The sequence below is a fragment of the Carcharodon carcharias genome, chromosome 9 (genome assembly GCF_017639515.1).
Source record: "Carcharodon carcharias isolate sCarCar2 chromosome 9, sCarCar2.pri, whole genome shotgun sequence".
Taxonomy (NCBI): domain Eukaryota; kingdom Metazoa; phylum Chordata; class Chondrichthyes; order Lamniformes; family Lamnidae; genus Carcharodon; species Carcharodon carcharias.
Window position 1 is genome coordinate 103146865 of NC_054475.1, and position 13787 is coordinate 103160651.

Sequence of the window (13787 nt, forward strand, 5' to 3'; positions counted from 1 at the left end):
TCTGAGGGAAGTGAATGTACTATCGCCAAGTTTGCGGATGACACAAAAGTAGATGGGAAGGCAAGTAGTGAGGATGACACAAAGACTCTACAGAGGGATATAGACAGGTTACGTGAGTGGGCAAAAACTTGGCAGATGGAATATAATGTGGGAAAATGTGAGGTTCTGCACTTTTGCAGAAAGAATAGAGAAGCTGAATATTGTTTAAATAGAGAAAGATTGTAGAAAGCTGCAGCACAGAGGGATTTGGGGGCCCTGGTGCATGAATCACAAAAAGCTAGCATATAAATTCAGCAGGTAATAGGGAAGGCAAATAGAATGTTGGCCCTTATTTCAAAGGGAATGGAGTATAAAAATAGTGAAGTCTTACTAAAACTATACAATGCACTAGTTAGAACACACCTAGAATACTGTGAACAATTTTGGTCCCCATATCTAAGGAAAGATATACTGGCACTGGAGGTAGTCCAGAGAAGGTTCACTAGGTTGATCCCGGGTATGGAGGGGTTTTCTTATGAAGTGAGGTGGAGTAGGTTGGGTCTGTACTCATTGGAGTTTAGAAGAATAAGAGGCAACCTTATTGAAACATATAAGATTCTTAGGGGGCTTGACAGGGTGTGGGGGAGTCTAGGGCCAGAGGGCATAATCTCAGAGAAAGGGGTCACCAATTAAAGACAGAGATGAAGAGGAATTTCTTCTCTCAGAGGGTAGTGAATCTAGGGAATTCTTTACCGCAAAGGGCTGTAGAGGCTGGGTTAAGTATATTCAAGGTTGAGAAGCTTGACGCCACCTAGGACAATGCAGCCCGTTTGACTGGCACCACATCCACAAACATTCACTCCCTCCACCACCGACGCACAGTAGCAGAAGTGTGTACCATCTACAAGATGCACTGCAGGAATTCACCAAGGCTCCTTCAGCAGCACCTTCCAAACCCATGATCTTACCATCTAGAAGGACAAGGGCAGCAGATAGATGGGAACACCATCACCTGGAAGTTCCCTTCCTAGTCACTCGCCATCCTGACTTGGAAATATATTGCCGTTCCTTCACTGTCACTGGGTCAACTCCCTTCCTAACAGCACTGTGGGTGTAGCTACACCACATGGACTGCAGCAGTTCAAAAAGGCAGCACACCACCACCTTCTCAAGGGCAACTAGGGATGGGCAATAAATGCTGGCCCAGCCAGCGAAGCCCACATCCCATTAATGAATAATAAAAAAAGAGATAGACAGACTTTTAATCAGTAAGGGAATTAAGGGTTATGGGGAAAAGGCAGGAAAGTGGAGTTGAGGATTATCAGATCAACCGTGATCTCATTGAATGGCGGAGCAGACTTGATGGGCCCAATGGCCTACTTCTGCTCTTACGTCTTATGGCCTTATGGTCTAAGTATAACTATCTACAATACATGTTCACGTTTAGTTACCATTACACAAGTGTATAAAGCTGATGAATCTATGAGTCTCTAAAGTGTAGATGTAATCTGCTGGTGCGCCCCGATCTTGTAACGGCAACTTTGTCTGGAGGTGTCTTTAATTACTCACAGTGATCAGTGGGATTGTCATTCTTGGATGTTGTTCCTGGTTGTGTTTGGGATCTTACCCTAGATGCAATAGGACTGTACGGTGGTTGAGGAGTTGAAAAGGATCTGGTTTTTCCTCGGCTGCGTCTCACTGTTGTGTTTTTGTGCGTAATGACTTCATAGGTCCTTGGTTCTGACCAAATCTTTGTCACTTTGGCTGATTGCTACGTACCTTCTCTGCAATCCTGGGTGTGAACTTGTTGTCCCAACTTTATACTTGGCAATTCTGCACCCACATTTTTATCATCAACATTGGTCATCTTCTCTTGCAGTTTTAAAAGTTGCTCTCTAGCTTCTGAGGGAGTAGAATGGGTAAGAGTAGGTAAATTGTTACACAGTGGTCTGCCAAGCATGAGTTCTGCCGGTGATGGAATAGTTGCAATTAAAGATGTTGCTCTCAGATGTAACATTGCAATGTTTTACTTGGTTTGTCTACATTTGAGAATTAGGGATTTCACTGTGTGAATCATTCATTCAGCTAGACTGTTAGATTTTGGGTAATGAAAAAGTAGTGTGATTGATATTCTACTTTTCACACATATCCAGAAATGGCCTACCAATAAGTAGTGGATGTTTATCCATAATGGTCTCTCTAGGCACAACAAATAAATTGAAAATAACACCTAGACTGTGCACAACAGTTGTGCTTAATGTGTTGCGCGATGATGGGGTACTTGGAAAGTAGTCGACGATGATGGTGAAGTCAGTGACATGGACATGGAAAGATGTCAGATGCAATTTTGGCCCACAGACAGGAAGGAGCTTCATTTGGAATCAATGGTCCTTTATGAGGCATATGCTCTTGATATACCTCACACTTCTTGATAACGACCCCAATGTCATTGTTTATACCCGGCCAATAGACTGTCTCTCTTGCGACTCTCTCTCTATGTCTCTCTTAGACTTGTCTAATCTATGCCCATGTGTGAGAGATGAAATTGTTGAAGAATATCAGATCACAGTGATTCCTGTATGATGACCTGCCTGCCTTTAAAAATGACACCCCAGGAGATGCCTAGCTCATCCTGGTAGGCCAAAATGGGCTCACATGTTCGTGGAAATGCTGAACTGAATCAAGTTGTCCTTCGATGATGGTTTTCCACAGTTTCTATAGTGTAGAATCTTTCACTGTTTCTTCTTCTAGCTGCTGGCATTTGTGTTACGCAAAATGTACCAGATCAACTGACAGTCTTCCATTCTCCAGCAAGTGTAATGTTGCAGCTCCCTTGGAACTGCCAATATTGCAATGAAATTCTGGATATTTCGATATTAGCTCATGAACTGAGGCGATAGGAGCAGTTTCTGATGTTGATCTGCCTTGTGATGGCTGATTAATTCAATGGATTGCCACTAGTGCGTAGACCTGCAATTGTTGTCTCCACAATGCAGGGCATCTGTGACACCCAGGAGGATTGATTGTACTTGGACTCCAGGATTATGGATCCTGTACATGGAATTAGTGAACTGCTGTATGCTGAAAGTTGTGCAGTAGTAGGTTTCGCCATGGCCTTCCACGTCTGTGGGTACATGTTTTTAGAATTCGTAGGGGTACTATGTTGGCACTTACCCTTGTCTCAACCTTGGCTAATAATAAATAGTTACCAACTTTCTTTACGTATATAATTCGAATCTTGGCAAACACTTTGGACGGTGTGATGGCATCTATGTTTTCCATGACATTAACAGCGTGAAACATTTGTTCACCATTCATCATACACATCATCATCATCCTCTGGTTTGTTAATCACCTCCTGTATATGTTTCTGACTGGATACCGGGCGGTCATTTCTATTGCTTGTAGGTACCTGTAGCATGCAGTCTGTTTGGATCAGTGCACGGCTCTTTGTAGCTCAAGTGCACTGCCGCTGTCAATGGCCCTTTCTACCACATGCCTTGCACAATAGCTGGAAAGCTGGTCATTTCCTTGGTGCATGCAGTAAGCTATACCTTCCACATGCGTTGTTAGGTTCAAGTGTTCTAGTAAGTGTGTCAACAATTGGGTTTGTAATTTCAAGCTTCATCAACCTGCGAGGATCACTTTGTACTCACATCCATCTTTGAGCAGTTCTTCAGTGCTATACATTTTGGGCTTGTCTAGCAGATCTTTCTGGAATTCTTCCATGGGAGTGGATGCAATCATTCTGTCTGCTTGTTTTGCATTTGAAAAATCATAGTCCGTACCCTTTTCTCTGAATCTGCTGCTGAAGTGGTCTATGGATTCTGTAGGCTGCTGCTGAAATGACATGAACTCTAGTTGATAAATACGCACATTTAACCTGGCCCTGAACCGGTCTTTCAATGTGGTCCATGCCATTTTGAGATCCTTTAGCTCTTCTGTTGTTATTCCTGACATGTTCAGCCAGTGTAGACCTTCATTCCCATTGTGAATTTTTATGGGTTGCTTGTCTGATTCAGATGCACTTGAGTCAAGAAAACATAGCTCTGTACACTGTTTAAACATTTTGAATTCAGATAGTGGGCCAATAGCATTCCATTTCAAACTGGAGAATTTTGTGGGCATTTTGACAATATCCCTTTGACCTTCCTTCTCCTATAGTACTTGGGGTGAATGTCAATGTAGCCACTTTCATGTGCTTTTCCAAATCCCTGCCCATTATGATCACAACCTTCTCTGGTCTGATATTTGGGATTCTTTCATTGGTTGATTCTTCCTCGCTCGCTGTTGATCTGGCTATGCACTGCATTCTCACCACCAGGAATCAGTATGCTTACCAGCTCTTTATTTGAGCACTGTGTTTTCAAACCTTTGCTGCTCAGTCACCATACTGCAACTCTGTTGCGGTCTGACTAAACATTGAAGGTCGTCTCATGCCATGTAGCATGATCTAAAACTGTTCACCATGTTGTGCCTGTACCGAATCTTGCTACTAGGCTGAGCACCATGTTGTTTAGAAGGAATCACTGCTGCACACCATGTTGTGTTTTTATAATGATATAAAGGCATCAATCACTCATAAGGGAACCCACGTTGTGGGTTCATTTAGTAAGACTAGGCACATGTGAACAAACATGCATTAGTATAAAGCTTGAAAACATCAGAGCTGCAGAGCCGTGAGTGTGTGCTCTCCTGGAAAGCAAAAATGAAGCTAAAACTTGATCACATGACCACACTTTCTTCTAGCGATGTTATGCTGCAATCCCTTAAAGGCATTTACAACATGAACCTTTCTGTTCTGTCTGGCTCTGAAATCTGCACAACTTCACTGAAACCTCAGTGAGCTTCTTGCCATCTGTAGTTTTGACAATTCTTTGCTTTAGGAAGTGGGTTCTTACCAGCAACATCTATTATCTACAGATATTAACACTACATTAAAATTCTTGAGAAAGCATAATTAGCCTTCATCCAGAGTACAGATAATATTTGTGCAAGAGTTATACAATGATGAACTTAACTGGATGCTCTAATTTCTAGTACATATCTCTGAAGTTTTAAGTTAAGTTTTGACTGACAGTTTACATTAGGGGGTGATTACTAGATAATCCTGGTTGCTTGTTCTGTGAAAGGCGGTGCATTACAGTTCACTCAGCGAGTCCGAGTTGCTGTAGCAACACATATTTTTTTACATGCATTTTGTAGTCTGGAGGTATGGATAGTGATAGTAGAGGATCCAATGATTTTTCTATCACATGGCTGACGAGGAATTCTCCCACTCTTATTGGTGTGTGTTGGAAGGATTTGCAGAGTGATACTTGACCTGTTTGGCCTTGTTATGAGCACACCTTCATCATCAAGTCCTGGAGTGGGACTCAAAACCAGAGTTTCTGGCTTAGGCGCAGGGATGCCACCCACTGCACCACAAGATCTCTCTAGATTCTGTACATGTTAATAAATAGAAAATACTTTGTCATTTGGATTGAAACGATATCTGGATAAAGGGTGCCCCCTTTTGGAAAGGATGAAAGAACCATATTATTCATCACAGAGCCATAATCAATGTAAATGTAAAGTGACAACTATACAAATGAGGCTTAGATCTGTTTCCAATAGGCCCAGCTATAATTTGTTAAGTGCTTGGCTTCAGTGAACTGAATACCTGTGGTGATATTAACATCTTAGCACATTGGCGTAATGAATTACTTTCAAGTACACTCATTGTTACATAGGTAAATAAAGCAAGCATTTTCTATCCCATCAACAGCAATGAGACGAATGCCTAGTTAATTAGTTTTTGTGATATTGGTTGGAGGAAAAATGCTGGCTGAGACATTTGGAGAACTTATTGCTCTTTTTTGAATAGTACCCTGAGATCTTTAAGGACCAATGGTTTAGCTGCTCAAAGTTCAGTTCTGTTGGACAGACCTCGATTGCATCAGGGTGCAATTGTCTTAGAACCCTGATTAAATATTTGAATAAGGCTCCAGCTTGTTTGGAAAGGCGTGGAGATTAGAGTGTTGAGGAGCATTGAAAAACACATGGGGCTAAGGTCAGACAAGGTGCCAGCAAATCCTTGTTTTAAAAAATAGTTTGCCTCAGTGCCAAATCAATCATGCTGTGAAACATGTGGTAAAGTGAAAATCACCCACAATATTTTGTTGGTATAAAATCAGATAGAGTTTATTACCTAAATCGATCCACATTTTTTCATCTGCTTTCTTTTCTCTCCTAGGAGATTGTGTTCTGGTTGGAAAGTGGCAGGTGGGAGACAAAGGAGTTTGATGGCATATGTAAGCTGCACCATATGGATGGGATAGGTTAGATTGGCTGGCTGACATGTCCCTGTCCATTTTCCATGTATCTAACAGGAGGAGGTTGGCAACCCTATCCCTCTTCAAAGGTAGAGGACAAAATACAGCAGGAAAAGAAACAAGAACAGTAACTTAAAAACAGCATGGGAATGTGGGGGAACATTGTGAGATTAATGCATCACCTTACCCAAGCAAAGAGCAGTGTTTAGTGCACAGTGTGCTCAGTTGGTTCTGTCGCACATGCCCTGCAGGTGAGCACCAAGGTTCCAGTATTGCTTCCTGGTGTACTTGATGATTATTCATTGGCATGGGGTCAGCTTTTACATATATTCTAATACTAATCTGTACCTCTGTATCTGTATCTGTATCTCCCTTGACCCCAGACCCCAATGTGTTATCCAATTGTTTATCAGACATCATCATTGGCAAGGATTTTCTTCAAAAAAATAGTGGTAAGTCCCAAGTAATTCTGTTCAGTTCCTGCCAAAAACTCAGTTTCCATTTCCACCATATGGATGTTTATGCAGACTGAATTCAAAAGTGCACAACCTTGGTGTCTAAGCTGAGTTTCAGACCCCTGATCTAGTCACAATCAAGACCATCTGCTTCCATTTTGGAACATCAGCTGCATTTGCCTTATTTTGTTCCCACTGCCAATAAAACCTTTATCTCATCATCATCTATCACTCTAATGTTCTCCTTACAGCTCTCCTTGGTTCCACTCACAATTTTCATCTTCTAATTTTTCTCCCTTCTTCTTCTGAAGCTCCGACTCATCCGGGGACGTGGTCCCACTGGCATGAACACCTCCCTAGTACATCACCATTAAGGCCAGTCTAGGCAGTGAGTGTTGACTGGTTGCATCATGCCACGGCTCAGCTGAACACATTCATTTGCACATGTAAATTTTCTGGCAGATGCTGATGCAATGTTCAGGAACAGGAACGCTTGAGTCACTTTTCTCTTCTGTAGCTCAAAGAACACTGATGTCAATTCTATTTCCCCACCATAACATCACTTGAATTCATCTAATTCAGTATAAGTCAGGAATTAAACCTGGGAACATTCTGGTCAGTAGATTTGGGTACTACACAAGGAGTGCATTAATGCTTTGAGGGTACAGATATGCTTTGAAAATTAGAACCATAGAGAAATAATTGCCTCCAAGTGTGCTGAGTAAATGAGGGAAACCAGACTTGGTTGAGTAATATTGCAATAAGTGCCTCTATTGTAGAGATACAAGTGAATTTACCATTGAGCTTAATTGAGCTTAATTCTTCAATTGCAACAATTCAATTCTAAATGCAAAGCTTTCATTGAACATTCTGATACAATGCAGCATGTAATATGCCTTGCAGACAGTGGTGTAGCACTACCCTGGCACGGCCTGATCGACAAGGGAGTTATGGTTTATGGGGCCAGGCAGGAAAATGGGGTTAAGGCCACAATCGGATCAGCCATGGTCCTATCGAATGGCAGAGCAGCTCCTTGGGCCAAATGGTTGACTGCTATTTCTTATTATCTTATAAGGCTATTGGAAACAGCCTTTCAGCCGCAAAAGCATCTGTTGATCATAACATTTTGCTTCCTGCCACTGAACCAATTTTGGATCCAATTTGTCACTTTCCCTTGGATTGCATGAACTTCAAATTTAATGATCAGTCTGCCATGTGGGATCTTATCAAAAACCTTGGTAAAATCCAAGTAGACTACATAAAATGTGCTACCTTCATCAACCCTTCATGATACTTCCTCAAAAAAATTCAATCAAATTAGTCAGACATGGCCTTCCCTTAAATGCATGCTGATTGTCTTTGATTAATCCGCATGCCTCTAAATGATCATTTATACCATCACAATAGAAACATAGAAAATAGGATAGGACATTCAGCCCTTCAAGCCTTCTCCGCCATTCAATGTGATCATGGCTGATCCTCTATCTCAATGCCATACTCCCATTCTTTCACATACCCCTTGACCCCTTGCTACCTTTAGAGTCCAGAAATCTATCTATTTCCTTCTTAAATATATTCAGTGAGTTGGTCAGCACAGCCTTCTGTGGTAGAGAATTCCACAGGTTCACCACCCTTTGAGTGAAGAAGTTTCTCCTCCTAAATGGCCTACCCGTATCCTGCGACTGTGACTCCTTGTTCTGGACCCCTCCAGCCAGAGGAAATATCATCCCTGCATCCAGTCTATCCAACCCTGTCAGAATTTTATATGTTTCAATGAGATCTCCTCTCATTCTTCTAAACTCCAGTGAGTACAAGACTAGTCGACCCAATCTTTCCTCATATGACAATCCTGCCATCCCAGGAATCTGTCTGGTGAACCTTCGCTGCACTCCCTCTATGGCAATTATATCCTTTCTTTGGTAAGGAGGTCAAAACTGCATACAATACTCCAGGTGTAGTCTCACCAAGGCCCTGTACAGCTGCATTAAGGCATCCTTGCTCCTGTACTCAAGTCCTTTCGCAATGAAGGCCAACATACCATTTGCCTTCTTAACTGCTTGCTGTATCTGCATGCTTGCTTTCAGTGATTGGTGTACAAGGACACCGAGGTCCCTTTGTGCATCAACATTTCCCAATCTATCACCATTTAAATAATACTCTGCCATTCTGTTTTTCCCACTGAAGTGGATAACTTCACACTTATCCACATTTTACTGCATCTGCCATGTATTTGCCTACTCACTCAACCTGTCTAAACCACTTGAAGCCCCTTAACACTCTCCTCACTGCTCACATTCTCACCAAGTTTCATGTCATCAGCAAACTTGGAAATATTACATTTGGTTCCCTCATTCAAATCATTGATATATATTATGAATAGCTGGGGCCCAAGCACCGATCCCTGCGGTACCCCACTGGTCACTGTCTGCCATTCTGAAAAGATCTGTTTATTCCTACTCTCTGCTTCCTGCCTGTTAACCAATTCTCAATCTATGCCAATATCTTATCCTCAATTCCACGTGCTTTAATTTTACACATTCACCTCTTATGTCAAAGGCTTTCTGAAAATCCAAATATACCACATCCACTAGTTCTCCCTTATCTATTCTGCTAGTTATGTCCTCAAAGAACTCCAGTAGGTTTATCAAACATGATTTCCCTTTCATAAATCCATGTTGACTTTGTCTAATCTTGCTGATATTTCCCAAGTGTCCTGTTGTCACATCCTTTATTACAGACTCCAGAATTTTTCCTACTATTGATGTTAGGCTAACCGGTCTGCAGTTCTCTGTTTTTTCCCCTCCTTTTTTAAATAGTGGGGTTACATTTGCCACATTCCAATTTGCTGGGACTGTTCCAGGATCTCCAGAATTCTGGAAGATGACAACCAACGCATCCACTATTTCCATGGCCATTTCCTTTAGTACCCTGGGATGTAGATTATCAGGCTTTGGGGACTTATCGGCTTTCAGACCCAACAATTTCTCCAGCACAATTGTTTTAGTAATACTAATTTCCTTCAATTCCTCCCTTTCACTAGACCCTTGGTTCCCTGGTATTTCCAGGAAGTTATTTCTGTCTTCCTCCATGAAGACAGAACTAAAGTAGTTGTTTAATTGCTCTGCCATTTCCAAATAGGAAATATTTCCTATTATAAATTCTACTATTTCAGACTGTAAGGGTACAAATGTCTTCACTAATCTTTTTCTTTTTACATACTTATAGAAGCTTTTACAGTCTGCTTTTATGTTCCTTGCAAGTTTACTCTCATGCTCTATTTTGCCCCTCTTAATCAATCTCTTGGTCGTCCTTTGCTGAATTCTAAACTATTGCCAATCCTTAGGCTTGCTACTTTTTCTAGCAACTTTATATGACTCCTAATACTATCCTTAATTTCTTTAGTTAGCCACGGTTGGGCCGCTTTTCTTGTTATGTTTTTGTGTCAGGAAGGAATGTATAACTGTTGCAATGTGTGCATTTGTTCTTTAAATATTAACCATCACCTATCCAATGTCAAGCCTTTTAATGAAGTTCTCCAATTTATCTTAGCCGACTCACCCCTCATACCTTTGTAGTTTCCTTTGTTTAGATTTAGGACCTTAGTTTCAGACTGGACCACTTCACTTTCCATTCTAATGAAGAATTCCATCATGTTATGGTCACTGTTCCCTAAAGGATCCCACACAACAAGATTATTACTGATCGGCTTTCAGACCCAATAATTTCTCCAGCACAATTGTTTTAGTAATACTAATTTCCTTCAATTCCTCCCTTTCACTAGACCCTTGGTTCCCTGGTATTTCCAGGAAGTTATTTCTGTCTTCCTCCATGAAGACAGAACTAAAGTAGTTCTCACTGCACAATAACAAATTTGGGATAGCCTGTTCCCCAGTTGGTTCCTCAACATACTGGTCTAAAAAACCACCTTGTACACATTCCAGAAATTCATCTGCCGCAGTATTATTGATAATTTGGTTTGCTCAGTCTATATGTAGATTCAAGTCACCCATGGTTACTGTAGCACCCTTGTTATGTGCATCTCTAATTTCCTGTTTAATGTCATCACCTACTTTATCACTATTTTTTCGAGGCCCTTGAAAAACTCTCACTAATGTTTCCTGCCCATTGTTGTTTCTTTTCTTCACCCAGACTGATTTTACATCTAGGTTTCCTGAACCAATATATTCTCTCACTATTGTACTGATTTCATCCTTAACTAACAATAACACACCACCTCCTTTGCCTTTTTGCCCATTCAGTTACTCACAGAGTCAGATAATTGTTACAGCGTAGAAGGAGGATTTTGAACTAAGTGCCAATCTCCTGCCTTTTCCCCGTAACCCCACACGTTGTTTCTATTTAAATAATCATCCAATGCTCTCATGAACGCTTCAATCGAACCTGCCTCACCAAACTTCCAGGCAGTGCATTCCAAATCCTAACTACTCATTATGTGAAAAAGTTTTTTCTCACCTCGCATTTGCTTCTTTTGCAAAACACTTTAAAATTGTGCCCTCTGGTTCTCGATCCGTTTATGAGTGGGAACAGTTTCTCCCAATCTGTCCAGACCCACCATGATTTTGAAAACTTCTATCAAATCTCCTCTTAACCTTCTCCTCTCCAAAAAACAGTCCTAAATTCTCCAATCCTTCTTCATAACTGAAGTGTCTGGTCCCTGAAACCATTCTCATAAACCTCTTCTGCACTCTCTCCAGTGCATCCACATCCTTCCTATAATGTGGCGCACAGAACTGTACACAACACTCCAGCTGAGGTCTAACCAAAGTCTTATATAAGTTCATCATAACCTCCATGCTCTTGTACTCTATGCCCCTATTAATGAAGCCTAGAATACTGTATACTTTAGAAACAGCTCTCTCTACTTGTCCTGCCACCTTTAATGACTTATGTACATACACATCGAGGTCTCTCTGCTCCTGCACACCCTTTAGAATAATACCCTTTAATTTATACTGTCTCCCCATGTTCTTTGTACCAAAGTGTATCACTTCACACACCTCTGCATTGAACTTCATCTGCCACATATCTACCCACTCCACCAAAGTATCTTTTGAAGTTCCACACTGTCCTCCTCACAGTTTACAATTCTCCTAAGTTTTGTGTTGTCATCGCAAACTTTGAAATTGTCCCCTACACACTCAGGCTATACCTTCCTCCCTCTCTTTTTAAATAACAGTATAATGTTAAGAGTCCTCCAGCAAGGTGTTAATTAATTGCACATTAAACTCACCACAGAAAGTGAAGTTTAGTAATTAACAGCACAAGCATTCGTTAACAGTTATAGTGTCATTAAGAACAAAGAAATTGGATGGGCACTAAAGGAAAATAAGCTTCCAGGACTACAGGGATAAAACAAGGAAATGGTACTGACTGGGTTGCTCTACAGAAAGCCAGGATTAGAAAATGATGGTTAGAGCCTCTGCTATTTCTTTCCTTGTTTCCCTTATAGCATTTTCCTGGGATGCATTTCATCCAACCCTGGTGATTTGTCTACTTTCAAGGATGCTAAACATTTAATATTTTCTCCCTCGCTATATTCAGAATCATAGAATGGTTACAGCACTGAAAGAGGCCATTTGGGCCCTCATATCCGTGCTGGCATCCTTTCATGAAAATCATGGAAGTTCAAGTAGAGATGCTGTTTTCAGAGTGACACAAATTGGCCAACAGTTTGTGGTGATATGCAATTCATGGTTCATATCTTCCTTGTTGCAAGTTGCTGACTGATTTGCACATTGATAATGAGCATTCACATACTGTTATTTTTCAGCAAATTCTGTACTGTTAGTGTGAATTGGAAACATTAAAGCCCCTAACAGCAATTAAATGGGCACTCCACTTGCCTCCATCCCATCATAACTGATGTAACTTGTATCCGCTCTTCTTGTCCTCTAACTGATTCCTTTCTGTATTTCCAACTACTATCCTTAATCCTTATTCTTATTTTTTCATGATGAAATCGGTCCATTGCTTTTTGGATATCTATTTGCATTGTAGTTTTCCAGCTGTCAGATGACATTTTTACCATTTCAAGGAAGTTGGTTAATGAACGTTGGTCCTCAATAGAGTGAAAATGCGGAATTAATAATGGAAAATAAGGAAATGGTGGAAGAATTGAACAGATATTTTGCATCTGTCTTCCCTGTAGAAGATAAAAGTAACCCAGAAATAATTGTGAACAAGAGGCAAAAGGATGGGAGGAACTTAAAACAATTATAATCACCAGGGACAGGGTACTAAGAAAATTATTAGAACTAAAAGCTGACAAGTCCCCAGGTCCTAATGGGCTAATCCTAGAGTCTTAAATGAAATGGCTGTTGAGATAGCAGATCCATGGGGTGAAATTTTCAATTCCGGGACTAAGACACATGGCGGGGGTGGGGGTGGGGACAGGGACCGGGAGTGCTTCCCGCCGCGGAGGCCACTGGGAATTGGTACCCTATTGCATGACCTCATTAATTATGCAGTTGGGGGTTTCCCGATGTATCACGTGGCAGGGCAGGCTAGATGGCGCATGCTGCATCGTCATACCTGGGCACCATTTTTAAGATGGGTCTGGGCAGCAACCTGCCAAACATTGAAGGAGGAGATGGCCAGAAGAGGAGACTGGACCCTGGTGTCCAAATTCAGCGATGCCTCCCTCAGTGTCGTGCTCAATGAAGTGGAGGCCAGGAGGGATGTCCTCTATCCAGAGGAAGAGGAGACCGATGTGGGAGATGAACCCAGCATGGAAAGCAGTCTCCAAGGCAGTCGGTTCCCAAGCTGTGCAATGGAGGACTGCCTTGCAGTGCAGGAAGCAGATGAATGAACTCATCTGCTCTACCAGGGTAAGTGAACCCTCAACTGCTCACACTTACTGCACTGAATGGTAAAAAGGACATGGGCCTCAGTGGCAACATGATAAATTGATAGCCCCACTGCAGTCCATCTACACTGCAGGTGGAGAGGCCACTAACCCTTCCACACAGAGAGCTCACATGGGAGGTGGGAGGACAAGGGGGTCAGGCTTTGAGGGCAC